Consider the following 27,668-nt stretch of genomic DNA (forward strand, 5'->3'; position numbering starts at 1 on the left):
TAGTCTAGGAATGGCTGTTTACCCAGTCACAGGGTGGCTGGCTATTGCAGCGCATCGTGGCAGAATCTCATCCCCAAGGAGCAATCCTGGGGCTAGGTGGCCAGCGGTTGGGGAATCCCTGGGCCAGCCACTTGGATTGGCCCCAATTCCTTTGTCATACTGTAGTTTTAGAGGGAACAGGGCAAGAACTGAGCACCTTTGATCCATTTGTCTTGTAAGATGGGGCTTTAGCTGTTAGCCTCCGATTTAAGCTATTTTTATGATGCCAAATTATAGAATCAGATTCCTATCAATATAGGCTACCCAGTTCACTCTACTTTACATGTAACTTTTGAAGTGCCATTTAATTTCTCATGTCTTGTAATGACTCCTCATCAAATACTTTGTTTTGCAATCCAAGCAATTTCACAACTGTGAATAAAGGAGATGGATCAACTTCAACTAAAAGATAGCCATGATCAAAGACTGATAACAGCACTTATTTATTAATAAAGTTCATAATAAAGAATGCTCTGTGGGAACTTGCCAAAGAGATGTTTTCTAGGTCAAGTTATTACATGTGCTAAGCACTGCGAAGCTATTATAATTTACCTACACTTAAATAGAAGGGCAGTGAGTGAGTACATCATATAGAGTTTGGGGCCCCAATTCAATGTGTCTCTGTCTAATTCTTGGAGCATTTGGGCTGATTCATATGTTTAAAGGTAGACCCATATTTCACCATCTTGTGGAATCAAGATTTTAGAAAGCTGATGGAAGGGAAGATGAAATAGTAATAAGCTCTGTGTGAAAGTGTGTCTGTGTCTGTGTGGATAAAAACTGATAGATGTGCCATCAGCTCAAAATGTAGATCTTCTTGGTGACAGTTGCTATGTGAAATGTTATGAGATAGAAATTATTGTCATAATTAATAATAGGTAAAAGTTTTCCCTTTGATGTGCTATATTCCATATTCCTTAATTAAGAGGTTGTGCCTGTGTTTATTACTGTAACTTTCTATTTTGTCTTATTGGTTCAGTTGCCACCCAGAATCCAAACTCCCACCAGACTTAGGCAAAACTATTAATACTTCAGTTTAGAAATCTTAAATTTTAAATCCTTTACACATGGAAGCATACAATATAGACATCCACAGCTTTAATCTGAATACACAAACACATACACAAATAATAGTACAGTGGGCCTGCCACTTATGCAAGGGTTCAGTTCTGGGGGTCCATGCACAACAGCAAAATCATGAAAAGATAGGAAGCCCCTGGAACCACCCCCTGCATGACCATCCCTACTTGTCCAGAGCAGGCCAAGCCCTTTGCCTCATTTACCAGGCCATGCAAGCGGCTTTCCCTCATGTGACCTTCTCAGAGCCCAGAAAGCAAGGCAGAGGAACTAACAAGCTTTCGCTGTGATGGGTTTTCCCTGCTCTCCATTCATTCATTTTTCAGTCATAACCACCTAAGTAAATTACACGTAAGTGGCAGGCCCACTGTATTTGGCATTCCTACCCAACTAGGAATATTGAAATACTGTATGATAGTAATACAATAGTAATAGTAATCAAAAGAGTTACATATTAAGTAACTTGGACAGTTTGAAAATCAAAGTTAAAAAACTGACAAAAATGTCACTTTAAAAGACTGTGGACACACAATATTTCTTGGAAATGGGAAATAATGGACCAAGTTCTATAGAATAGGGACAAAGATCACAAAAGAATGCTCACCAGCTGTTTTGAACAGCAAAGCACACTTTATATTCACTATAGGGAGGCACAAAAATAGCCTCCCAATGGACAAGGATCTTAGTCTAGGCTTGCCATATGTCAGGAAAATTCCTGACATGTCCTAGTTTTGGGCAACACTATCTTATTTGTGACCATAAAGTTGATTGATTGCTATGTATGTTTTTAACTTCTAGTTCACAATACTGGATATTCTCAATTGTCCACTATAGATCCAAAGCTCTAGATCCACCAATACATTGGGTACTTGTAAACCATTACAATCAGGTTATTTGTGAACTCTCTGTAGTCCTAGTAACCTTCAAAAGCGATAAGAAATTAAGGTTTGATCCTGGGCTTGTTCTTACTAACCTTAGTTGAAATTAAGCACAGTTCCCTGGATTTGAGTAACATGGGAAACGGTGGTTAGTTTAAAAGCGAAAGCTCCTCTTCTGACATAAAAAAGAAAAAGAAAGCAGATGGGAGAGTGCATATGTAGATTTGTTCACAGAGGAGGAAACCATGGTTTCCTACTAATTTTGAAGCAGGTCAATGCCACTAAAACAGAAATGAATATTCCTAAGGGTTCCAGACATGTTCCAGTATATGACTTCCAGTACACGACTTAACAACCTCAACTTTCCTCTGAGCAAAGTTCAGACAGAAAATTTGCTGTACACCAAAAGATCTCCACTCAACCTTCTACATAGTTTTCACTTTGTGGGTCTATCAAGGCCAACTGATCAATATCAAATGAGGTCATTTTCACCAAATAATAAGGTAATTACTTTATCAGCATGCCCCTATTGATGAATTCTGCATTCCTTTATACTTGATCTTGACAGTTATTTCACACATCATAGTTGTCTTTGTCATAAGATAAATGTAATTACTGGAATAGCCCCAACATTTTAAAAATAAGCTTCATTTGCAGGTTTTTAGCAGTGCCACTCATCCTGTCAGATTGTGTGGTTTGAAGTGCTATGAAGTCATGTTTAGAACTGAGGCCCTATAGAAGAGATTTTATCACATTCCACAAAACAGATGGTCAGGACACTAGAGCACTGCACCAGAGCACTTTGTGGGTGGAATTGGTATTATCTCGAGTGGTAGAGCCATAGGATTGCCAATAACCCCTATAAACCAAGTATTTTAGGGCAGATTGACAAAAGGAGGTTTGGTTGTCTCATTCAATATGTATGCAAGTAATTAGGAAAGTGAGCAACAAAATCAGTTGTTATTTCAGCAAACTGATAGCACCCACTGCCATATCTCTAGCAACCCTGGCACAGTGAAATTGATATAGAGACCTGATGAGGGTGTAATGTGGATGTGGGTTAGCAAGTGTCACTCAACACAGACAGCACATGAATAACACTGGTGAGTAAGAAAAGACAATCTGAGGTATCTATAGTGTTTGCTAGAGATTATCATATTGGTATAGATTTATAGGAGTAGAATTTAGGGGGTGTCAAAGCTAATTTCCTTAGAGGAAATAGCAGACCCAAGTGTGTAATAGGGCATTACCCACTAATAACACTGGGCAACAATTTTTTACTTTTTGAATGTTGTCTAGATTTCTACAACTGATTTAGGGTATTTTTGCACTTCTGAATCAGGAAATGGCATCCGTTTCTCTCCATCAGGTCAGGTTTACTGTAAACTGAATGGTGGGCATTGATAAAGGTAAGTACACGTGAATTGCATGTTGCTTAACCATTTTTCAAACTTCAGGGCTTGAACTTCCGTTTCTTGGAACTCCTGGAATGCTCAGCAGCAGGAAGGTCTCTCTTCAGAGTCCAACAGTAGTCAGCCATCATGACTGCGTCCCAGCGACCCTGATACCTGGTCTCCATCTCTTTTATGTCCTGATGGAATCTCTCCCCCTGCTCGTCACTCATTAAACCCAGGTTCTCAGGAAACCAGTCCATATGTGAAAATAGGTAGTGCATCTTGACGCTCATGTTGCAGCCCAGGTTTCTGAAAGCAGTCAGCATGTTGTTGACAAGTTCTGTGTAGTTTCTGGCCTTATTGTTGCCAAGAAAGTTCTTCACTACCAGAACAAATGCCTTCCACGCTTCCAGTTCCACTTCGTTCATTGACTTTCCGAATTCTGGATCTCTGATGAGCTGACAGATCTGAGGACCATCAAAGATGCCAGCTTTCAACTTCTCTATGGTCAATCCTGGAAAAGCCTGGCACAAGTAAGTGAAGCAGTCACCATCCTTGCCCAGAGCCTTGGTGAACTGCTTGATTAAGCCGAGCTTGATGTGCAGCGGTGGGAAGAGTATTCTGTCTCTGTCCACCAGAGGCTCGTTGATGATGTTCCTTTTTTTTTTTTGCAAGGCACCAATTCCTCCCGCACAGGCCAGTCCTTCTTTGTGTAATGCTGAGCATGGTCCCTACTATCTCACATGCACAGAAAACATGGGTACTTGGTGAAGCCAGACTGTTGTCCCAACAAAAAGTTCACCATCTTCAGGTCAACACAAATAAACCACTTATGCTGATCATAACCAAATTTCTCCAGCACATACTTCACCGCTTCATAGTTCTTCAGTGTAGTTGAGTGAGCCAGGGGTATAGAGGCAAACTGGTTGCCATTGTGTAGCAGAACACATTTCAGTGATCGCTTGCTGCTGTCAGTGAACAGTCTCCAATCTTTGGGTTCGTACTGTGGCACTCCAAGCTTGAGCAGAAGCTGCGCAATATCTGCGCAGTACACCAAGTCCTTCTCTTCCGAGAAAAAACGGAGGTACTCTTGATACCTGTTGAGGAAGAAGCTGATGCGAGCACTGTCAGAGAGGAGGCTTTTTTCCTTCAATCTGGATGCCAACAGTTCGGCAGAGTCCTTTGACAAGCTGAGGTCATGAACTAGATCATTCAACTCCTTTTGGGAAAATGGATGTGGAGCATCATCTTCAAGAACCACTTCTTCTTCTTCATGTCCTTCAACACTGGAGGCATCTTCGTCACTAATGTCAGGAAGTTCTCCGAAGATACGCACTGGAATTTCATCACAATGAGCTACAGGACGACGTGCTGATTGAAGATCAGGATTAACTTAGTTTTGATCCCCCAACTTTATGCTTTGCCGCACCAAATTATGGAAGATTTCAAGGTTTTATGACTTCAAACTGATCCCTTTTCGACATAATCACCCAGAACTATCGGACCTGAATACTTCTTGTCATTAAAATAATCATTTCCAATCAAAACAATTATTCGACATGGCATTTTACCCCCACCAACTTCTTCTAAAATGCTCCACACAAGTGTACAAAAACGTAAAAAAACAACATGTGGCCATAGCTCAAAAACTTGACCTGATTGAGTAAAACCAATGTGATTTTTAGATTCAGCACATCAGATTCATCCTAAATCAACTGAAAAAATGCAGACAACAAATTTGTTGTTGACCAGTGTAATCTTCTGTTCTTAGCACATGTAAAAGCTATTTAAGCAGGCACACTTCCTAGGTTGCGTGTTGGACACTGAAGTCCTAGTCCAAATCTCTTTGTGAGATGACCACCTGGGGGATTAGCCATGAGGAGTTCAAAGCACCAAAGGAAATGGGGTTTAGAATACAAATGAATGGAATCCTCCCTGCCTTTCTCTGTATATAAAAAGGGTTTAGTTTAGTGAAGAGGGTTGGCAGTGAAGTAACCAGGAAGAAAAGAGGAACAGTTAGGTTGTGATGTGCCCTGCACATCAAAAGAGGTTGCACAGAAAGGATGCTGATGCTGCTACTATGGAGGAGGCTAGCACGTTTTTGGGTGTTGCTGCTGTGAGCCCCTCCACTGAAAGCTTCTGGTTATATATGTGTAAATAAAACATATATCAAAAAGACACTAAGGCCTTCTATAGTCTCCATTGTGCCTTATTGTCCTGACGGAAACACAAACCTGGTTAAATGCCAAACAGCTAGAATTTTGTACACGGCTCAGCAGAGGTTTTTTTTTTGGGGGGGGGGTATACCAACATCAATATACACACCAGGCACCAGAAGAAACAGAGACCTGCTTTTTGGGTGCACTACAAAGAATGCTCTCTAATAACATAGTCACCTCTTCTAGAAGCAGATAGCCCCACAGGCTGTGATGTTATCCTGATACGAAAAGTGGTATGGAATATGGCTGTATATATATATATATTAGCTAATTTTAATCTGCAGGCCTAAGTGCATCAGATCTACTTATAAGCTTACAGTCAGGTTTAAGAAGCTCCTCCACTCATCTGCCAGTGAGCCTATTTCTTTTTGCCCTGTTATCTTCCTTGCCCTGTCTGTTCATTCAGCACCTATTAGTTTCCATCAGCTACTGCTTCCATGTGTTCTGCCATGCCATCTCCTATCCAAAAGGTTTTTAAACTCTAATAATACCCCTCCCATCTGGCTGGGTTTCCCCAGCCACTCTGGAAAGCTCCCAACAGAGGACTAAAAACAGAATAAAACTTCAAACATTAAAAACTCCCCTAAATAGTTGCAGAACAGTCAAGAATATCTATAGTTGGTCTCACACTTGATTAGTTTTCTTTCTGATGACTGAAATTGAAGCTGTTTTTGACCAGGACCAGATTATTGAGCAGGCTGTTGAACAGTTTGATCTAATGGTCAGCGTGTTAAACTAGGACCTGCGAAACCAGGATTAAAATCCTCACTTGGCCGTGAAGCTCACCTGTCTCTCAGCCTAGCCTATCTCACAGGACTGTTATGGGGATTAAACGAGGAGGGGGAGAATGTATCTAAAAACCAAATGTCTGGTGGAAGATGGAAGGCAGAAGATGAATTTCCTTCAGAGGTACAAGTCAAATAGGGCCTTGCTCCACTTAAATGTTGAACACCTGCCTCCATCGCCCACCTCCCCTGCCACCCCCCAACAACCTAGCATATTAATGGGTGAAAACAGTGGATGTGGCAACAGGTTCTCTCCAGTTTTGCAGGGAAATATCAATTCCAACAGCAGAGGTAACTACCACCACAAGTTCCAGAATCCCCCTGGCAGGATAATTGTGTCAATTTCCACAAACCAAAAAGCCCTCAGACTTGGCACATTTTCAGTGAGACAGTCATTTCCCCAGATGTGTTATTTTTCTATCTATAGGTCCTTTTTATGTGAAACACCTTTGCCCCTTTTGCCCTTGTTAAGTAGTGCAGTCCCAGAAAGGCTCTCTCATGTTTGTTTTTCTTCAGAAGATGCAGATCAGCTTGTAGAAATTATAGGAAACAAATGGTGCTTAGACTGCACAGGCAGCGGAAGTTTCATGTTCTCTCTGTAAGAAATAGTTATACAGCCATTGCACAGATATATGGGTATACTGTGCTTACATGTTGTGAGAATAACCCCCTTTGCCCTGATCTGTGGATCAAGTTGCTAATGCTTTGTTCGTAAGGATTTGAACATAAGAGGCGGGGGACCCTGAACTGTTTAAATCTATCACTAGAGGATAAAGTATCTACCAAAGTATTAATATTAACATGATTATGGGAGTGTTATCAAGAGTGCCTTTATCTTCTGATTGCAAACAATAGCTGCCTGAAGGAGAGTGATACCCTTGAGTATTGTGGGATGAAAACCAACTGCAGCTTTAGAGCCACATAAAGTCTACTTGTGGCTTCAAAAATCGGAAGAAAATTTCTTGAAACCACAATTATGAGCAGTTAGAGAGTAAATGAATCTATTTTTCATCACCTTGGGCGGTGAAGGGAAAGCATTTGAGAGTTATATTGATAAGAGAGAGAAGATATTCAAACACATTTAATGTTTGTTTAATTGATTAAGCTAGATTTGGAGCATTTGAGACTTCATAAAGGAGATTTTTTTTTTTTGCATAAATATTCAAATATATGTAACAGCTCCAGAAGATTAGTCTCTGTTGTATGCTGTAGCCTGAAAGTATCCAAAGTTCCTCTCTAAATTTTAAAATTTTATCTAATTTTTAATCTATTTAAACTAGATTAACTAATTAATCTGATTTTCTAATACATTGCCCTTCAAAATAAATATTCCCAGGGCATCTTACAAATTGGTTACCACTGGGTGGGTTTACTACAGTCAAGACAAGGGGCTGTTAGCTCTAGTCAAGAACCCTATAATGCCAACCCATGCAAAAAAGGAAAGAAAGAAGAACTCGTCAGGTATCTCAGACTGATGCAAGACATAACAGCAACAGATCTGTTTCTTTAACTGCTGTTACACCCAGTTCACATATCTTTAGATGCATATCACATTGAGGATTGGGATCCCAGTTTCAGCAGTGGAAATGGCACACTAGTGGAATACCCCTAAACCCTCTCTGCCTTGTGGTAGGTGCTGCCTGTTGGTGAGTGCAAGAAGGTTAACCTGATGTTCACAATAGCCCCCCTCCCCCTTGTTGATCCTTTGGACCTATCACTCAGGCACATTTTATGCAGCCAGGCTCACTTGTAAATCAGAGGTCGACTGAGAGAAAAGTATCTTTGTAGAAGCTGGGGTGGGGTGTAGCCATGGGTAGGGGAGGAAGGGTTCTTTACCCCTATTCTGGTACCCCTTTTGTTCTTGGGGAAAAAAACAGACTCCTCATTACCCCTTTTCAGTGTGACTGGGACAGACTCCTATTTGAAAGGCAAGTCCAACACCATCATATTTCGTAGCCTGTGCATCATGGCACATGTAAATAAATTATCTGTGCGTGCGCTGGAGGAAGTGAGTTGAGTAACATTATGTGATTAAGAGTGGGGGGTTAATTGTGATTCCTAGAAATAATCATTAGTGTGATTCAAAACCATCTCTTGCCCTGCAACCTTTGACATAACTCCCCAATACTCATGTTTTTAATACTCAAGTTCTGTAACTTACACTGCTAATTGCCTAAGCATGTACAACTGAAACAACTGCATTTGCTTCTCAGTTTATCAATGCTCCCACTTCCTTCCTATGTTTCCTGTGTTTAATTTCAGACTGTAAGATCCTCAGGGCAAGGAGCTGCCTTCCTGCACACTTAGGATGCTATATAAATAATAATAATAAAGAGTAAGTTGAAGGGCATTGGTAAGGTGAGTTTGTGGAAAAGAAAGCAGATAACACAATGCTTTTCCAGTTTCAAGACTTTATCCCACCTCTCTGGTGGCAGTCCACTGAATAGTTCTGCCAAAAAAAATAGAAACAAAACAAAACAATGCACCATTTTTAATCCATGCATCTGAGCTAGTTGACATATGAATACCTGGTGGGATGAAGCAGTTTTGGCCCAAGCTTTCAGCTGGGTACTTTGTCATCTCCCTTGTTGTACATGGTCTAGAATTTCTGTAGGCATAGTCAAGACCTTGTGTTGTGTAGTTTAAGAGTAAGGTGAGGGGGACCCTAACCCTAGGCTTTCAGCCTAACCTAATTTTTAGAATGGTTGTGAAATAAATTTGGGACCTGGAAAATTTATATGCTGACTTGAATTCTTTGAAGGAAGAAGAGGATAAATATGTATATAGTAATTGGAGGTCATGGTTTGATAACATCATTTCTGTTTTGTGTGGAGAATACACATTTCTTCTTTTTAAAAAAAAATTATTAAATTTCTCACTTTAACAATCCAATCAAACAACATTAAATATTCCAAATTATACATAATCAAACAATCCAAATATTATGCCAAATTATAATTTTTTTTGAGGAATCTTCCCATGCTCCGATTTCGGGAAAACATGTTTCAGTGCCCATATTTTCTTCAAAGAACCAAAGTTCGTTCACATCAAGCCATTTCTTAAGTTCAAGAAATAAGAAACGGAGAAGATAGGGGTTTTTCAGAAACTGGAAGAGAATTCCCATCACCAGTTTGGATAAATTGATGCTTTTAAAAAAGGGGACGGGGTTTTCATGGTAAAGTTAAGTGCAAGTGAATATTTATCTATCTACCGTCTTACATTTTAAAAGTTACATTTTGGGAGGCTTCCCCACAAAAAGAGGAATTAGTAGAATATTTTAGATTTTATTAGTAAATAAAGATGTAAGTACATGAACATGCTGCAGAATGTATTTTAACTACAGTAGCATTCACTTTAGTGGAGCTGGGAGAGATGCTTAATTCTTCAATTTTCAGTGGTTCATACTCTAAAGATTTTTTATCTTACTTTGTTACCTGAATATTCCCAACTTTGACCATATCTCTTTTAGTGCTGCTTTGTTTCTGGATTTTAATTTTAGAATAATCCTGTTACCACAGTACCCTAGTCATGAGCAATTGTTGCTGTGTCTGTTTCTCTGGTACTTTGAATGAATGGCTGTATGTTCATAAAAAATCATTTCTTCTAGAGTCTCTCTATAAAAATACCCCTTAGAGAGGACCTATCATTAATCTTGAGCCCAGAAACTATCGGCAAGGGTGGCAAAATGGATCATTGAAAAAGTGCCCTAAAGACAGTAATAGAATCATTTGTCTCTCTTTCATTAGTGCGCGCCTCTCTCTCTCTCTCTCTCTCTCTCTCTCTCTCTCTCTCACACACACACACACACACACACACACACACACAATCAAATTGGGACTACAGCGAAGAAGGTTATGCAGTGAAGTTCATACAGTTGGAGCTAGAAAATGTAAATGTCTTTAATAATTCTCAGATAAATAACCCTGAATATATTGCCTTTAAGTGCTTCATTTATTTCAACGAAATACTTCTCAAAGAAGTGCTCCAGTGTCAGGCCATAGAGAGCACTTTATAAAGGGATATTAATTATATCCTGAAACTTACAAGTGTCATTGGATAAGAGTCCTGCTGTATAAAATACCAATATACCATTTTACTCCATGACTAATTTCAGCTAGTCCAAATCCTGAATTTCCAGCTGAGAACTGGAATTATTTAGCAATTATTTAGCGGAGCATAAATATTTAGAGACAGTTTGTACTAACAAATCTTGTCTCTAGGAGCCAGGCCCACAGCAATATTCGCAGTGCAAGTTTCCCTCATATAAATCAAGCCTCTAACTTCACACCTTCCTTATTTCATCTTTACAATTTTTTGCAGGCTACCCACGCTTGAATATTTATGTGCCACTGAGTCTAAGGTTCTGTGCAATGCCAGCACTTTGGTATATAAAGTAGGCTACTTAGTGACCTATGAAATAATCTATAGAACATGTTTTGATAGTGGAGACACGTGTGTGTGTGTGTGTGTGTGTGTGTGTGTGTTTTAATGTCAGTCCCAACCTGATCCCATAGCTGTTATACTGGCAATTAAATCAACAGAACAGAATGCTAGGACAGCATTGTCACTACAGTGTCACCACGAAAGCTAGGTGAGACATGGCATGATCCAGCCCAGGTCATGATGAATTCTTACAAAATGATTGGTGGGTGGGGAGGAGATTTAAAGCACAATATGGATGGGCGGAAACTGTGAGCTAATACCTTCCCTCTACCACATACACACGCTAAGACACACACATGTTTTTATGTCATCATTCTTCTGGTAGGGGTTATTTCTGGTCACATAATCCTGGTCACAGAATAAAATTGGTTTTTTAAAATTTACTTTCAGGAGGAAATTTGCATCTCCAGGAAGGAGTAGGAAATACAGTGGCTGAGACACAGTATGGCAAGGGGGCAAGAAAGGACAATACATAACTCACCTATGCTCCCTTCTAAAGAACTTTTGCTGTAAGTTAACGTCAGCAGTGGTACATACTTGGGATAGTATTCAACCAGGTTTCGCTCAGAGTTGTTGGCATCTGTCTGTCTCGAGAGACAATGGAGTGCATTTCCAGGGATGAAACCAAACCACTGGAGAATCACAGAGCCTGCTGTGGCAGCAAAGACTGGTAACTTGTACTTGCTGCCTCCCACGTTGTTTTGCTGCATTAGCAACACTGAAGTGACCTTTCTTATGGTGCACAAGCCTGGGCTGCCCAAACAAAAAGACCCACCTCTTGGCCTTGCTGATGGGGTCCAAAGAAAAGCAGAGCAATACATTTGCCACCAGCTTGGTTGCAGGAGTTGCTGGAAGGAGGCACACAATATGCCACCCAACCATCTTAGGGACTCCACACTGGATTTGTGTAGGGTTTATTCCTTAGCCTTTTCCTTCCCCAAAGATGTCCCACAAGGCAGCGGGTACAGATTTTTCCTCGGGGTTTACTCCCAAAGACTTTTTTAATGAATGAGTAAAGCTACAAGAAAGAGGAAGTTTAGGATCAGTTTTTCTTTTCCTAGATGAGCTACTTTCCCAGGTTGACAAGCCCCATCTGCCCCTCACTTCCCTCTACAACACATGCACTAGCTACCTTCTTGACTGTTGGACCCACTATTGGTCTTCAATCTGCTGGAACCTGTCCTCGCATATAGGGGAAGTCGCTAACTCAACAGGAGCTTGAGACCCATCGGCTACCCTCCCCTGGTTTAGCCTGTCAATCAAAGCCATTTCCCAGGGTGTGGCCGTTACATGCTGACAGCTTATAGGAGCTACGGGTGAGAGCTGAGTGCAGGTTGGGGAGCAAAGGTGGTCAAATTACCATAGAAGGAGCACAACATATTCTCTACCAGAGATACTACCCCTTCGCTAACACCCCATAACACCCTCACTCAGAGCAGACCCACTGAAATCAATTGATCTACTTTGAGTCAAACTTAGTTGGATACTACTTGGAAGTCCATGTAGTTTTCATGATTGTGCAAGGAAGAGGCCTGGTATGTACACTCCATCCCAGGTACTGCTGCTGTTCCTCGACGGGAGGGCAAATAATGCCTTGTGGAGCAGTATAAAATCTTCCCCTAATGCATTAGTAATTTTGCATTGCCTTTTCCCTATCCATGTTAATGGAATTGTGACCCCAGTCTTCTAATTCAGCAGATGTGCTTCATCGGTGCATACATATTAAAATTTTAACCTGCCTTTCAAGGAACTCTGAGGTTCTCCTCCCCCTACCATCTTCTTAACAACAAACCTGTGAGGTAGGTTAGGGAGGGAGGGAGGGAGGGAGGGAGGGAGGGAGAGAGAGAGAGAGAGAGAGAGAGAGAGAGAGAGAGAGAGACCCAAGATCACCCTTTGAACTTCATGGCTAAAGTGGGCTTTGACACCAGATACCCCCCATTCCAGTCTGACACTAACCACTACAACACACTGGTTCTCCACATGCAAGCTAAACTGCATATGGCAAAACTGTGCGGACTCTACAGTTTCAGAGTGGGGGTTTCATGCTCTCACTGCTTAATACACCCAAATAAGAGTGCAGGAAACAGACATGTGGTTGTTCTCTGTGACAAATTCTAATGGGATGGGTTTGCAACCGAGTAGTTAAGGACAATAACACGACTGGTTTGTCCCAACGGCATTATAACCCTTGGGATGAAAAAAGTTCCCCACCCTTGCTACAGCCAAATAATCTGACTGTGTAACACTCTGAAACTTCACCTTGGGGACAAAAAAAAAAGGAAACCAATAATAAAATGCATTTGTTTATTGCTGATGATAAAGCTGTGATAGGTCAATTATTTGTGCATGCCACTGCATTCGACAAAATGGTGTATCTGGTGTAATTCTCAGGCATAAGTTGAAAACTGTGCTAGAATGAGAAACATCTTAAATCTTTATTAGATGGCGATATTAAAGCTTCACTGATACAGAAATATCTTCCATCTGGGTCCCTCTTTCGTTGTTGTTATTGTTGCTGTGAAATGTCTATTTCCCAAAGGAATATGGCCCATTTTAACCTGCTGTGGGACAGAACACCTGTTCCACATATCACTTCATATGTATAATGTACAGCTCCACCATTATCATGCAAAGCAGTCAGGGCAAGTGAAATGACGGCTTCATGGGACGTGAAAGATTTAAAAGCAGCCACAGTTCATTCATTGGTATATCTAGCAGAGAGATTCCTACCCACCCACCCCCAAATCACTATCTTTCAGCCTGCTAGGAAACTTGTGGAAGCTCTGCTCTCTCCTGTCCCTCCTAATAAAAGGGGTGGGGTGCAATAAAAAATAAGCTTCCTCCTACTGTTACAGATTCACTTCTGCCTTATTAGAAATCTGCTTGCAAAGCCAGTCTGTGACATGAGCCAACTGTATCTTGGCTGCCAGTTACATATGATAATGTATGGTCCCAAAGTGGATAGATGGCTGTAATTCACTTGAGGGACTCTGCTTATGTCATAAAGCGCTTGAGCAGTTTATGAACAGCAACAGAACCTTAAGAGTGAATTACAGCCCTGCATTCACTCCTAGGACATCTGTTGTTGTTGTGTTCAATACAGAGTGTATGGATTTTTAAAAATAAATTAGAAGGGGAAAAATTCTCCTTCACCAAGTCTTCAGTTTCCGAAAATGTTGTGCTTTGCTTTTTTTTATCTTCATCTGGAAGTTGCACCTGTTTGGCGGTTCTGGGACAGGTAGATAGTCCAAACCTCTTAAAGGAACATGTCCCCATTACTGGGGGCGGGGAAGGGCCTGTATCTGTAACAAAGTGCTGCTGTTTCATAAGGAAAGTAAAATTAATGATGGTGTTATCCTGCCAGCTAGGGCTGAATAAAACAGTAGGCTAATTGTGAACTATGTAATGGTCCCAAGCCACCTTTGTGTTGAGCATATTTTGTCAGATGCCTTACAGGGCAAAGATTATATACCCTCCAGATAATGTCCATATAATGAACTTACAGTATAGTATTAAATGAACCTATCAGTCCTGGAAATCAGCCCAGGGGTACAGTTTTGCACGAGAACTAGACATCTCAGGCTGTTACTATCACAACCCACCACTATTCATTGAAAGTACCCACTGCAATGAAATTGGTTAAAACCAGTGTAGGTGTCCTTGGGGATGTTAACAAAAAACAACCTCAGCAGCTGCCACTTCTACCACAACATAGTGGGGAGGAATTTGTGTCAAATTTTGTCAAAATTTGTTATTCACCTATTTGGGATTCCTTTCCTTTGTAGAAAATAAAACCTTTAATGAACAGCGTGCCTTGTTTTTTCTCTCTGCTAGATTTGCATAATATTTCAATTTATGGTGGCCAGCCATGCTTTGCCAAAAAAAAAGGGAAATGCATCACTACACCACTGACTGGTCCTGCTCCATGTCTTTCCAGATGCATTTGCCTGGCTGTAATGTTATTTATTTATTTTATTTACAACTTGTATATACCACTTCATTATTCACATTTCAAAATCGTGTACATAAAAACAATAGACAGAAAGTGAGCCATTAAAAGAATAACTTATAAAACGATTTTAGTTTTTATGATGGCTGGAACAAGACAGTCTTACTCATGCACCTGAAGTTCATCAAGGAAGAAGCCTCAGTTGGAAGAGAACTCAATAGGCTTGAGCCCACTAAACTATTAGGAGGTTTGGAGCAAGGTGCCACCAGTAAACTGATGGTAGCCAACTCTCTTTCTCTGAACTGGGAATGGTTAAAAAGGCCCTGGACTGGTGTCTGGATGCAGTGGTGGGTTGGATGAGGGCTAACAAACTGAATCTGAATCCTGACAAGACCAAGGCTCTGTGGGTGAGTGCTCCCAGGTCTGGGAAGTCAGTAAGTTGCCTGCCCCAGATGGAGTTTCTCCCTGAATGTTAAGGTGCACAGTTTGAAGGTGCATTCAGCACCAGATGGTGAGAGAGTTTGTTAGGGAACATAAAGTGGTGTGTGGTTGCACAGCTATCATTGTGCAAGCATATGGGTCCTAAGTGAATGGCTGTGTCAGTAAGAGCACAACCTATTAACTTTATCAGAGGGACCATCTATTCAATAAATCATGCACTTGCATTGGGCTGGCTGCAGGACCCAATGCTTCCATCGTTGCCTTATCAAACAGAAAGGCAGCAGTAGGATGATGTCTCCCCTTTATCACTACAGAGTGACAAACAGCAGCTCTGCCTAGTGAGAGAACGCGTGAGAGAACATGCGGAACCAATATAGTCAGGGAGGCATGGGACTTCAGAATCTGAGTTATCATAGTATCTAATCTCTCTTAATCCAGTGCTAATGAGCTTGTGTGGCTATCAGGGTTTAATGTCACAAATTGTAAATGGGCCACTGTTTTTTGGAACAGGAAAGAAAAGCAAACCATCTTTTTCATATTCAGCCGTGAAGGACTATTCATGGTCTATGATTATAGAGGACCTGACTTGGCTTGCATTATAATGTAAATCCATACATAGTTGCTCCTTTCAGTTAAAGCCCCAGCTAGTTTATTTTCTGTGCTCTACCATAAATACTCTAGAAGACTTTCACCCTGAATTTTCAGTTTACTATACTTTTTTTCATGAAAAACCATTTTAGAATAATGTATTCTCCTTTCTTGAAAATAATTTTAGGTTAAGAGAAGAATTTTAGTTTATGAGTTCTAGTTATGAGATTTACTGATCACCACTCTGATTTCCATATAGGTAAAGGTAAAGGTACCCCTGCCCGTTCGGGCCAGTCTTGCCAGACTCTAGGGCTGTGCGCTCATCTCACTCTATAGGCCGGGAGCCAGCGCTGTCCGCAGACACTTCCGGGTTATGTGGCCAGCGTGACAAGCTGCATCTGGCGAGCCAGTGCAGCACACGGAACACCGTTTACCTTCCCGCTGGTAAGCGGTCCCTGTTTATCTACTTGCACCCGGAGGTGCTTTCGAACTGCTAGGTTGGCAGGCGCTGGGACCAAACGACGGGAGCGCACCCCGCCGCGGGGATTCGAACCGCCGACCATGCGATCGGCAAGTCCTAGGCGCTGAGGTTTTACCCACAGCGCCACCCGTGTCCCTGATTTCCATATACAGTATGCTTTAATCTGGGTTAGACAGAATAGCCTACATTAGTAACATATGGAGACAATGAGGCTAATAGATGTAATATGCAGAGGGGGCATAAGACTGGGGACAGAGGCAAGTAGTATGCTAAGTGTCTGTCCCACTATGAGGCAAATCAGCAAAAAACAAGGAGTGGGTTTGATGAGTAAACACAAATAAGGCCTCACTTTGCAGCAAGTTACAATCAACCCCCCCCCCCCCAACGGCTTCAACGTTTCTGGAAATTTTACACCTCTGTACATTAGTTACATCCATTAATTTCAGTAGGTCCATTCTGAGTAAAATTTAATTAAATACATTCTATTGGATACAACCCTATTCCCCATTGTACTTTGTGGCCCTTACTTCTGAGTAGAAATGTATAGGATTGAACTGTTAAGACTTAAAAGCATATATCTTAAGATTGGAACATCACCAAACCTAGTTTTGTTGTTTCTCATCAGTTGCAAAAGAAGGGGACTAGAGTAGGTACATGCAGGTGAAATTATAAGTGAGCACAATATGTGAGAGACTGTATAACATGTTTACAACCTGAATGGATTTGTATGTGCCTTAATGATATTGAAACCTAAATCCCCCCCCCCAGCTCTTGTGAGTTTTCATCATTGATGTTTTGTCTTTCCACCAAGCTCAAAGGCCTATTCTCATAATGCCTTCCAAAGTGGAAGCAAGTGAACAGCCAAGTAATTCAAATATCTTTATCTCATGGTGGAACTCTTCCTAGTCACACCACAGGCATTAGAAATTCTTTGACTAGCACATATAGTCTCTACATCATAAATTGTGCTATGACCCTTCAAGCAGCAGGTTAGCTGTTTTTTCATGCTGTACCCTTGCAGATTTGTTCATCCTCAACCATGGAGCATTTCCAATGTTGCCGTAACACTCAGAACCATAGTAGCTCAATAACCTGACTTTGTGTTAAAGATCAGCAGCTTGATTTAGCAACCACTGAGGCTGGAACACTATATTCCCACTGCAGTTAATAGACTACTTTTAATCATGAGTATCAGCTCAGTCCTGTGACCAGCACATAAATGCTTATGATGGTGCATATCAACATCTGCATATCATTGCAAAACATTATGTTCTGTCAGAGTTACAGCATTATTGTGCTGGCTTCATAGGCAATTACCCACCAATGTTTAGCACCTGAATTCCAGTAAATTTTCTGGCATATTTACGTTTCTGGAGTTAGTTGAAAACCACTGCAACCACACATGCAGCTAGCACCACGTTCAGATAAACTGGCCAAACAACTCTTTACAACAAGAAAGGCTGAAGGCTATATCACCCAGCTGACACTACCACTTAGCTGACAAAAGGCAAGTTATGTGAAACCTGAACCTACAACCAATTAGAACGAAGCGAACTGTGTGAATGAACCCCTTGGCTATCATATCCCTTAGTAGGTTAATAGAATCCTGAGTATGGGATTAATGCAAAAAAGTCACCTTGATTCTTTTGTTTTTCCTTTGTTCTAATCTAGCATTTCATTATTCTTACCCTCTAAAATTCAATAAAGCCTCAAGGTCTATGTGCCAGATCAGAACTTATTTAAATACCACCTTCAGTGTTTTTCAGACCTTCCAAATATCAAAGCAAGTGTTGAATTAAACATTCCTGAAAGGGAATGCTTCAAAGTACTGTTTAATATGTTTAGGGTTGCCCTATCTATCAGATTGGCTAATCTAACTAAATCTAGCAGAATAGGGGGAGAAATCCACTTGGCGCCATGAACTACTGGAGAACACTTTCCCCTTTCTGACTACTAAGCTTGCTGTTTAATTATACAAATATTTGTGGGTTTGGCTACGGTGAGTACTAATTTGTTATTCTAGCAAAAAGCTTCAAATTGTTTGGAGCGTGCTGGGAAAATAGTCACTGCCTTTACGCGCATGACACGCTAAGCTCAAGAAAAACCACTGTGCTACTGAGGGACCTTACAAGTAGGTGCTTGTAAAGAAAATAAGTTAAATTCCCAGTAGTATGCTGAAAATCACAGCTTGCAAAGACCTGCCTAGTGGGCACTGAGCAAACATGCTCACTTGCATATTGTTTTTCAAGTTGTCACTAGTTAACATTTCTTATTATGCCAGTAAATGATGTTCATAACATATGCATTTTTCTTACCTTTAATAGAAGAACGTGGATCTAGTTCCTTGACATCTGCTGTTGATAGTGTCGTAGTTGATATGTCTTCGGTCTAAACCAGAGTCGGGGAACCTCTTGTCTTCCAGATACTTTTGGACTATAACTCCGATCATTGTTATGCGTTGTTTAGAAGTGCAGTGCAATGTTGAAACTCATAAGTTTGCACTCAGCAGAGGTAGATCTGGCAGGCAACAGCCATGCAGAGCCTAACTTGTCTCTCTTGACTTGGCTATCTGCCTTACAACTATATTTTGATCAGTGCTAGAGACAAATCTGAGCAACTGCTAATTCTTATTACTTTAACATGTGAAGGAACAACTATTGTAGCTACCACTAAATAGGCCCTTCTTAATTTGCCTTGTCAGTGGTTACCACAGCAACAGCTATAGAGATGGTTAACAAGTGAAGACCTGAGAGGATGTGTTTCACCTGGCACCAAAAATGTGTAAATGGAGGCACCTGGGAGAGAGAGGAGAGCATTTTGCAGGTGGAGGGACCTCTGAAAACAACCTTTCTGCCTCCAATCTGGAACAATATACTGTAGTTGTGCAATTGCCCTTGATATGCCAGCATCACTCCTGTGCTTTCTTTGCCAAAAAGCAAGTAGCTAATTCACTTGATGTCCATTTTCTTTGAGATGTGTCCTGCATTATTAAGATTAAATTTCATGTTGGGCAACTGGGATTGGGCTCTGGTATGTTCAGGGCAGGACTTTGGGATAGAGGTCCAGGGCCCCATGCCACAGAATGAGCAGGACAGACCCCAAATGCAGCAGAGCCAGCTCACAAACCTAAAATCTAAAATGACCTCACTGGTACCACTGATTGGGCTCAGTTCCGCCACAGTGATATGACAATGGAGGTGGGGAATCCATAGGCCACAATGGCATCTATGACGGACCCAAAACAGTGTGTGCTGTTTTCAGCCCATAAGCTTCACATTCCCTAACACAATGTAGGAAAGAAACCAGTGGCAACTTCATAAAATGGAGGGCGGGGGGACGACTGCTATTATTATTATTTGTTCAATTTATATACTGCCCTATATCCGGAGGTCTCAGGGTGGTTCACAGAACAAAATCAAAATATAAAACCACAAAGTATATAGTCAAAATAAAAACAACCCTATAAGCCCTCCCCCCACAAAAAACACATTTTAAAAGGGCATAGGGTGTCAATCAAATCAACCAAAGGATTTATTATTTGACAAGAGGGGGAGGAAAGGAGCAATATGGGTAATTCAAATAGATTTACGGTGAGTCCCTAAACTAAAGTAAAAAAGTGGGGGGAGGAATGTGTGTTGTAATTTATTTATCTATAGAGTCTCTCAGAGCTGTCTCTGGCTACACAGTCCTGGGCTGGGGCGAGGCTTGTAGGCCTCAGTCTCTGTCGCTCCCTGACTGTGGAGCTGCTACTGTTAAATTAACACTATATGGGAGAGGGGGGTAGAGAAAATTGCTGTCACATCCTGCACTGTCTCTGTTCGTAGTTCTTTTTATTCACTCTCTCTGTAGTCTCTTTTTCTTCCCCTGGAGCTTCACCTATCCCCTCCCTGAAGCTCTTCAACCAATTTCCCTCAGGATTTCCTCAGAGCTCCCTCGCAATCTCCTCAGAAACCACCTTTCTGTTCCCTACCACAACCTAAGTGCACCACCACCACCCCCCCCACACACAAAGGATGCTCTCCGGGTCTCCCATTGGGTGTTGCACTTTTACAAGACAGCACGTTATTCCGACGGGTTTCAACATTTAGATTTTCCCTTCTTTCACCTGCTCCCTTTCCTCTGTTGGAATCTGTTCTGAGGGAGAGTTGAACGGACATTGTGGTAGGTGTCTTCACAGGCGAAGGCACGAAAATGTCAGAGACTCCCTTCTGCCAATGAGGATCTTTTGATTTCTGCCAAATCCCACCCCCCAACTGCAGCCCCCTGTGCCACAACCCGTAGAGTCACTCCAGGAAGTCCCCAAACCCATAGTGCTTTTCAAGGCACACAAGACTGTAGTGGAAACATGATGCAATGCCTTTTTGTGTGACAGCAACTCCACTCCCAGCTTTCTGCATACTATTGAACAGCTGAGTGATGAACTGGGGAGTCCAGTATAAATGGAAAGTATTTGGGATGAGGGATTCCCCCATTCCCTGGAACCTGCTTTCGGTTTCATCGGTTTCAACTGGCCCGGAACCAGTTTTGCTTGTGAGGATTTATGAGGCCATTTTTCCAAAGTCTCTAAGCACTTTTTTGAGCTAATTTACTCTCCCCCACTCACTCCCCACCCTATAAACCCATCATCAAATTCTTCAGTGGTGCTTGCTGCTTCTAATTTGCTTATTTTGATGAACAGAAAAATGCAAAACAGCCAGCAGCTTCTCATTTGCCCAAAAAGGAAAGCAGAGGAAGTCTGTACAACAAACACACAGGAAGGGTGGCTAATGATATAGGAGCATCACATACGCGGCAATATGGGAGCATTCTTCTCTTGATGCATGAGAGACTTTAGCACGTGCATTGGATTAATGGATGGGAGACAAAGAAAAGGGCCTTGAATTAACCACAAAAGCAATCTATGGATGGCAAGTATCTCTATAAAGTGAATATATAGCATATTAATCATAAAGCAAGCAGCTGAATGCATGTAAATTAGAAAAAAGGCTTGTATATAGGATACAGGGCATGCAGAGTATGTCAAAGGATGCCTGAATTTCTGCGGGATTTGCATACAGAGGGTGAAAAATATTGCTGCTTTTTTAAAAAAAAGAAAGTAGTTCAAATAAGCAGGTCTTTATAGTAATTTAAAGTAGAATGGAAGACAATTTTTGATCATATACACGATGATAAAGAATATCGCAATATGCTTTGTCTTGATTCCAGTCTTCTGACCTTAATCATAAAGAATATGTTTTATTCCCAGATGTTATTACCATTGTTCTATTGGGGTGGGGGCGATATTTCACAAAATGTCTGTTTCACTCTGCTGTCCATAGCCTGCTATCATAGATATTTGTCTGAGCAAATCTCTCAAACTTTCAGTTATGTTCTGTCTTCTCTAAGAAGTGGGAAGGTTGTCATCTACCATGTAAATTGCCTTTGTAAGAAAGAGCACTGGGACATTACCTTTGGAATAATCTGTTCTCTTACAAATGCACAGGTTGTCCAGGCGTTCTTGGAGCACAGAAGCTCTGCTAATCCTAAAGCAACATCAGACCAACACGCCAAAATTCCTGGCAAATTCAATAGCCGATAGAAAATTACTCTGTTTGACAGGATGCAAACAGAACGTGTACGGTGAGCATTCTTATGTCCATTTGTTTCTTTGACCTCTACTAGATTAGGGTGTTTTAAAACAGAATATTACGCTGTACAGCTTCTATCCAGAGTATATTGCCATTTTTCACATCCTCGTTCCATTTGGAAGCTATCAAACTTCTTTTTTAAAAAAAGTCCTTTGTTGTCATCGTCATTGTAAATACATTTTTTGTATTTTGCCAAAGTTTCTTTGCTTCACCCCACTGCCCACAGTCTGCCATCATGGCTACTGGTCTGGAACAAAGCTCTCAAACATACTGAAAACTGGCAAGAGGAACTATGCAAAGCAGAACAAAACAGTAAACCAGCCATTAAGCAGAGAGTGGGGGAAAACAAAATAATGTTGAAAATCTTGGGAGAATAATATTTACTTCAGGCAGACTCATGAAGCTTCTTTATCTTAAGGGTTAGATGTGCAGGGTTTGGTTTATGAGAGACCCGTGATTAAATCCTGGCTCAGCCATGAAACGCATTGTCTGGCCTTGAGTATATCTACGGTTGCCATATTTTAAAAAGTAAAATTCTTGACACCCCCAAAGTTGTTGAGCTTTGGAGCTGTTTCCACTGTTTTCCCCGCCGTGTTACATCTGGGTTTTCCCTGACATTTTACCGATTCGGCAACATTCCCCCCGATGCCATTTTTACACCCCCAAAACAGGACATGTCGGGAATTTTCCTGATGTATGGCAAGCCTAGTATATCACTCTTTCCCCCAACCAGCTCAGGGGGTGGCTGCAATACAGTATAATATAAAGATTTATTGAAAGCCATGCATATCATTTTTAGTACAGCTGAAAAGAAGACTGCATTTATACTTAATGTCCAAGGGTGCAAGAAACCTTGGGATCGAATTATATAGAGATTGTATTTTCCCCCATTATACTCCCTACTAGAAGCAACATTTTAAATCACTTGCCTTGTGTCAGATATTCATATTCACCCTAATCTTGAATTGTTCAGAATATGCTTATATGGGCAAATGTATATTACATTCACTAATAACAGGTAAAACAGATAAAAAGCCTTACACCTCACATTACATGTTCAATTTTCCTAGGCATTCCATATCTTTAGAGACAACACCTATTGTTTATTAGATTTATCTGAGTGGGTCTGTCCTGCACTGGACATTTTGGCCTATTGGCGAAGGCAGAGTGTTGCTTTCGTAATGTTGAAACCTAAGAAGAATTGCATTTATAAATGTGGAACTGAAGCTGCCTCGGATTAATGGCCTTCCACAGCTGAGTTGGAGTTACTTGCCAGAAGTTTTCTTCTGGCCTGGAAGATTTCTGTTCTAGAACCATGACATGAAATTGGATCCAACTGATCATGATAAAAATTGTCCTTCCAACATTCCACTGACAATTCTTTAAAACATCAGAGCCTTTAATAAGTGGTGCGATCTGCACAGGTACGGCTCTACACCTACTCTAACTATAATCCATGCCAACTTGGGCCAGTGCAAAGCTGGAGAAGCAGGTGTGACTATTACTGCAATAAATGGATCTGGAGTCTAACCTTTCCTACACATGTACTGCCAATTTAATTAATGTCAGCTTATAAATATACTTTGCTTAATATATGTTCCCAGTATTGACTAATACGTACATTTATACAAATAAATCTTGCTGTCACAAGATGAACAATTTGTTTTATTATTTTCTGCACCTGCAAGATGATATCAGGTCACACTAGGTACTCATACTTTAGGGTTCAGGGTTACCATCCTGCCTGTTGTAACGATGGAGAGCTTTGTTCTTCACAAAAGTGGGTGTACCTGTTAGTCACTGATAACTTGCATCTTTAGGTCCACGTCTGTTAATATGATCAGGACAAACCAGATCTTTCAAATTAATTTCATTCATTGCTTGTGCAGTATCCTTGGGTGGCATCTTCTGGAACGGCCAATTTGACTCCTCTCTGGCGCCTTCTAGAGGCATGAAAGTGCCATTTCATTGGTATGATGTCTGCTATCAATACAGTTGGACTTCTGAACTGTGAAGCTAAGAAGAGACTTCAGCGTGTTTATATTATCTAGGATATGTGAGATATAGAACCTAAGTCCACAGGTTTTTGGACTAGGTTTGTGGTGTCTGTGTACTCACCACATACCACCATTCCTATTTCTTTCTCCATGGATAGAAATAGAACTTCTCTACATAATAATTAGGTGCATTCAAGATGAAAATAACAAAAGGTCCTAAGGTAGCAGTACAGACTGAGACAAGCTCGTCACTGACTTTGTGGCTTCTGCACAACATCAAGGCTGAGCTTATACAGCCCACTTCTATAGTTAACACCTGTGTAACGTTCAATAAACCAGTCCCACAAGTCTCATTTGGTATCTCCAAAGTGTCGTCTGTTACGTTCCTGTCAATGATGGAGCACATAATTCATTTAGAGGGGCAGGTTGAAGTGTTCATGAATGACAAATTAAGATTTACTCCTAACATCCCTGATGAGGTCTTGTTGCATTTAGAAGGTTTATAGATTTGTTTCACGGGAATGTTCTTGATAAAGTTGCATTTGTGGGTTGTTTATTCAATGAACAAAGTAATCCATTATGTATTTGTATCTGGTTTAGACATGAATTGAGATCAGGAACTTGTAAGAAATTATTCCTAATTTTTGCACAAGTCTGAACAAAACCTACCCACTCGGGGAGGGGAAATCTGTTTCGTATCAGACTGCATGGAATGTGGCCCTATGTACTTAAAAGGCTTCCAAACATAAATGTTTGACAGCTCATACAAAGGCAAGAAAATCTCTAGTAAAACTTAATAAAGATAAAATAAGATATAACCCACACATAGAGTTAACCAAACAATGTTGCTATTCCATATCTCTCCATCGCCCCAAAGTAATCTAACAAGCTTATAGACTTTCTAACAGCTTTCCTGCTCTATTTTCTACTTCTAGACTGAGATATAGTTATAGCCACTTAATTTTGTATGATTCACAAAGTGATATAAAAACTACTTAAGCCAGCATACAGGCGCTTTAATCAGAGAGATTCTTTTTGGCTTTGGTGAGGCTAAGCTAATTTAAGTTTGTACAGTACTCTCAGTGGTTTGTGAATCACACTGTATTCCAGATTCCTGTAAGGATCGATGACAGAAACTCTTCCGCCATTGCTCTACCATCATTGCTCTATAATTTGGATTCTCTGTCTCACTTGCAAGGCTGGTGATCTTGCAAGGTCTAGAGCAAGTTTGCTAAAGTAGCTGAGTAGCCACAAAATACCCACAAAAGCAGAGTAAAGAAACTGAGCAGAATCAGATGTTGTACCTGCCAGGAATTTTACAGCCATTCCTGGTGACCTGTCCTTTCTTAGAGCATTACCAAAGTCCTTGTAAGTGGAGCTCAGTGATGAGAGTACATGCATAAATGCTTTCTAATCTGGACTTCCACTCAGACTTCTTCTTGCTAAGCCTATCTATAGATCAAGTCACACACAAAGGAACAGCCAGTTACAAAACATTTCAGTTCAGATTATCACAGGGCCTCACCCTGGACTATAATACGTGGCATTCCACATCTGCAACAAATGCCACACTTCTGAATATTCTCCATTACTACAGCCACCTTGGCTGGATCTAGGCACATCAAAGAAATGTTTCCATTTAAAGCACTGTAAATTTAAACAGGGAAAACGGGTAGAGAAAAACGGAGCACCACATCGCAATCTGGTGGTACAATGTTATACCGCATATTCAAAGCATATACCGTGGTACCTCGGGTTAAGTACTTAATTCGTTCCGGAGGTCCGTTCGTAACCTGAAACTGTTCTTAACCTGAAGCACCACTTTAGCTAATGGGGCCTCCCACTGCCACCAGAGCACGATTTCTGTTCTCATCCTGAAGCAAAGTTGTTAACCCGAGGTAATATTTCTGGGTTAGCGGAATCTGTAACCTGAAGCGTCTGTAACCTGAGGTACCACTGTACTGTAAGTCCCTTTTTCTTTACCCTTCTAGCTGAATCCCTTGACTCCAGTACCCTTCACATCACAGCAGAGAAAGTATGTAGAAGCCAATACATTTTGCTTTTGGATTTTAATATCTCTATTATGTTGGTCTGATGTATACATATGCACACACACATTTAATACATCATATATGAAAATATAGAGTTGCTCCATTGATTCCGACTGCTGACATTCTGGGCAAGTGTGGGAAATCTGCCACCTTTGGATATGTTAATTGAAATGATCCCAGTTAAAGTTTCATTTCATGGATCAATAAAATCCTAGAGAAAGGTGTTTTGAAACAAGGCAGTTATGAGCGGTCTTCTTACTGCACTGTATACACACATAAGAAATGTATACACACATTCACTATGTGAAACTTACATAGTTAAAGTAGTATTGTGACTTTCGCTTGACACTGTCACATTAAAAGCAAACATAAGAACTGAACTTTTAAGAGTTGCTGATTTGTTAATAGTTCACCTCTTGCTAAACAGCTTTTTCTGGGCATTGCAGCGGATTGAGGAAAACTGCAATAGATTGTGGTTAGGAACTGGACCAATAGAGCAGAAAAGGTCCTTGATTGTCATATATTTGCTAACAAAATCTTCATAAAATGCTGGATTTTCAAGAACAGATTGTAAAACTCCTGCTTTCTCGACTTGGGAATACTGTAATGCACAAACCACAACACTGGACTTAGAGAGACTTTGTTTTGGAGCAAAACCAACCCAAAGATAAATCTTTCCCTTTCAAGAGCTAAGCTTCTGATCTGTATCTTGAGCTACTTGCTAAATTTGTTTTTGCTGCTAACAAAATTCTCTTACTCTTTCCTCTTCCAGAGAGTTGCCACATTCTGATGGTCGTGACATTTCTCCAGCCTAAATGAAGTACAGACATGACTGTTCGACTTTTATGTCCTTTAGAATGACGAGGTGTAAAACACAGGGTGGAAAGGTGAACTAACCAACCTGGCATTTGCTTGGCTTGTTCACCTTCAGCATTTTAACCTTGTGTCTTGACTGAGGAAATTTGTCCTTCTCTGATGGAATTATAGTGTGGCCAATATAAACACAATGGCCAGCACCAATTCCCAGATGTTTTCAGTGTGGATGCTTCATGCCAGCTGCTTGTTCAATCAGCTTCGACTGAACGCTGCCCTGTGGTAAACTCATTGTAGACAATCTTCTTTCCTGCAGTGAAGTGATGGTTTAACATCCTCCTAAATTATCCTCCCCCTCTCTTGCTCTGACTGTTGGAAGCAATGCTCAAAGATACTTGGAGACTGTAGTTTATGTGTGAAGCAGACAGATTGCATCTCTAACATCTAACACGCAATAACAACAATAAAGCAGCCTGACGTGTGTTTTTCTGTGTAAACAGTTTCTTCTGAACATGGAGCCAGTGAAATGTTTTGAGATGTTCGACTTTTATTACCGTATTTATCATCTCTTTTGTAACATTTCCTCATGGAGCCACATTTGTGTATTTTACATTGTCTGGAGAAATAAAAAGTGTTTAAACATAAAATACTGATATGATAGGCATTTTATGAGAGCCCTCCCCCCAGGCAGTTTGTGCACACGGACAAGTCGTGCTGGGACAATTTTTAAATGATGTGAGTAGGAGTTCTGTAAATATCTCTGTTCCAAAACTTAGTGGGGAAAGTGGGGCCTGGAGCTAAAATAACAGTGAGAGGGAAGGAATAGGCTGACTGATTGTTGGTGCTTAAGGAATCCAATATAGAATTTGCAATTGTGATTTTTATT

At 40.8% G+C, this 27,668-nt stretch overlaps 1 long non-coding RNA gene across 2 annotated transcripts; it reads left to right on the top strand.

Annotated features, from left to right (window-relative positions):
• Positions 1 to 565: 565 nt before the first annotated feature.
• On the top strand, positions 566 to 27,429 carry LOC309353832. Of its 2 annotated transcripts, none has more exons than XR_014162039.1 (3): positions 566 to 704; positions 21,777 to 21,913; positions 26,742 to 27,429. It is a non-coding gene; the product is annotated as an uncharacterized lncRNA (long non-coding RNA). The 2 variants fall into 2 exon arrangements; XR_014162040.1 differs by lacking the exon at positions 566 to 704 and adding an exon at positions 16,997 to 21,201.
• Positions 27,430 to 27,668: the final 239 nt, after the last annotated feature.

The sequence above is a fragment of the Podarcis melisellensis genome (genome assembly GCF_964234715.1).
Source record: "Podarcis melisellensis genome assembly, chromosome: 12".
In the NCBI taxonomy this organism is placed as follows: Eukaryota; Metazoa; Chordata; class Lepidosauria; order Squamata; family Lacertidae; genus Podarcis; species Podarcis melisellensis.